The 2,651-nt window shown below is 49.0% G+C and overlaps 1 long non-coding RNA gene across 1 annotated transcript; it reads left to right on the forward strand.

The window, feature by feature from the left end:
- Positions 1-313: 313 nt before the first annotated feature.
- On the forward strand, positions 314-2,265 carry LOC113405455. The gene is made up of 2 exons (XR_003369488.1): positions 314-462; positions 845-2,265. It is a non-coding gene; the product is annotated as an uncharacterized LOC113405455 (long non-coding RNA).
- Positions 2,266-2,651: the final 386 nt, after the last annotated feature.

The following is a 2,651-nucleotide window of genomic DNA, read 5'->3' on the forward strand; positions in this document are numbered from 1 at the left end:
GAGAAAGAGCGGGTACTGAGGGGGGCCCGGGAGGCTGCAGAGGCTGCCAATGATGGTCGCAATTTTATAAGGCTCGACAATCCGCCCCACTGGAACCCGAATGATTTGACCCAACAAGCAGATCTGAAGAAATTCCTAAACTATATTTTGATAGGCATAAAACAAGCAGGAGAAAGAACTTTAGATTGGACGAAGGTTCATAATACTGTGCAAGGGAAAGAAGAACACCCTTCTGACTTTTATGAGAGACTTTGTAAAGCATTTTGTATCCATACTAATATAGATCCCAAGGCCATGGACACACAGTCCACGGTCAGGCTTATTTTTATTTCCCAGTCAGCCCCGGACATCAAGAAGCGGTTGCAGCAGCTCGAGGGTGCTGAAGGAAAATCCCTGGAGGAACTGGTAAGCGTGGCCACCCGAGTATATCATACAAGGGAAAAAGTTCAAGAGACCAAACAGGTGAGGATGCTAGCAGCCCTTGTAAACACTGGAAATGAACAACAGGGAGGGCGGCAGGGACCCCCCAGGTGGCAACCAAAATCAGATTATGGGGGGACGCCGAGACATGCCAATGACATATGTAACTACTGTAAGCAGCCTGGCCACTGGAAGAGAGAGTGTCCGTACCAACCTACCGGACGACAACCCCGTCGCCCAGACCGACCTCAACAACAGATGGCTGTGACAAGAACAGACGCTGTTGCTAGTGAGGAATGACAGCAACCAGGGGGTCCTCTTGTCACCTATTCAAATGATTTTACCACTTATGTTTGTTCCTCCACAGACCCCCAAGTTCGCCAAACATTGGGAGGAACCACCTATTTTTGTCTTTTGGATTCAGGGGCTGCACTTTCTACCGTTACTGCCAAGCCGGAGAGAGGAAGCCTTACAGATAAGAGCATTCCGGTAATGGGTATAGGCGGGAAGCCATTTGACTGTTCTGTATTACAGGAGGCTGCTGTAGAAATCTCTGGTGTCTCCGCCTCCCATGCCTTTCTGCTAGCCCCGGATTCCCCAGTTAATCTCTTAGGCAGAGATCTGTTGTGTAAACTACGTGCTCAGATTTTCTTTTCAGATGACAAAATCATTCTTCGGTTGCCTCAGACCCAACTTCCCCAGCTGTGTGCTGTTCTAACCCAAGTTTCAAAGGACCCGATCCTGCCTGCGGACCCAATCTTACCCGAGCGACTCAGACAGGAGGTAAACATCTCCCTGTGGGGCACTTCAAGGGCAGACTTGGGGACTCTCCAGACAGAGCCAGTGCGTATAACCCTGAAGCCAGGCATTGAAATTCCTCGGATTCGTCAGTATCCCATCCCCCAGGAAGCTCTGCTTGGCCTCCGGAGTCTTATCACCACATTCCTGCGGTTGGGAGTGCTGGTTCACACCAAGTCTCCTTTCAATACTCCCATTCTGCCAGTAAAAAAACCTGACATGGACTCAGAGGGAAAACCGGTATACCGATTTGTCCAGGACTTATGTGCAGTAAATAAGGTTGTTCAAACTAGACACAATGTGGTACCAAACCCTCACACAATCCTGACTGCCATTCCAGCAGGTACTGCTTGTTATTCAGTAATAGACTTGTGTAATGCTTTTTTTTAGTATTCCTCTAGATAAGGACAGCTGGGGCCACGCTTACCAATTCAATTTCAGTCCCTACTCGCTGATGTTCCTGCCCACCGGATCGCTCCAGGAGACTGGGTCTATGTGAAAGAGTGGAAACACGAGCCTCTCCAACCCCGGTGGGCGGGCCCTTTCCAAGTCCTTCTTACCTCTCACACTGCTATTCGAGTGAGAGAGCGAGACACTTGGATACACCACACCCGAGTCAAGCTAGCCCCTAGGACGGGGCCAGAAGCAGACGACTTCGGACCTCGAGGGAGCACCGCCAGCTCTTCCCACCGCGACCCGGAAGAGCCAGAAACAGACGATACCTGGAAAGCTGAACCTCTTGAGGGACTAAAGCTTCTGTTCCGGCAGACAAAATCCTGAGACTTTATAACTATGGGTTCTCAGACGGTGCTGCAGTGGCTATTGCTTTTGGGTTTGCCCCTTGTACAAGCTAACCCACACCCAGCCACTAAAACCTCTTCAGTGAATAGCCACGTTGGGACACTTATCTGATTGTTGGCTGTGTCACAAAACTCGCTCTGAGGAAGGAATAGGATTGTGGGCTGTACCTGCAAATCTTTCTGAAGTACTCTCCTTACAGGTAGAACGGAAAACTGAATGGGCATGGATTGGGGAATATCAATATGACAAATATGGGAGAAGGTTTGAAGTTTGGCATTATTACTGGGCAGCTAAGGGGGTCCCTCTTTTTGAAGTTCTTGGGATCGGGTATAACATGCCCCTTTGTTTGGAAAAATGCTGAAGGAAGTGGGAGGGAAGTGGGCTACCTTCCTCTGGAGGCCTGTGATCAAACCCTTCGGTTTGAGGTCAGAAATGGAACCTTTTACCCTTTAAATACCCCTGAGAATGCCCAAAAACCCCATTGTCTCCTGCACATGGCCATGACTGTGAGACCAACAGGCATTTGTTATCAAGGGCAGTGGTTTCCCTCATTCCTCCCATTAGGCCCCATAAATAAGACACATATGTATTATATGGATTCTTTTCTTTCTTTTCTTTCTATGTGTTATCTG

The sequence above is a fragment of the Terrapene carolina genome, unplaced genomic scaffold (assembly GCF_002925995.2).
Source record: "Terrapene carolina triunguis isolate 2854851 unplaced genomic scaffold, T_m_triunguis-2.0 Scaffold37698, whole genome shotgun sequence".
In the NCBI taxonomy this organism is placed as follows: domain Eukaryota; kingdom Metazoa; phylum Chordata; order Testudines; family Emydidae; genus Terrapene; species Terrapene triunguis.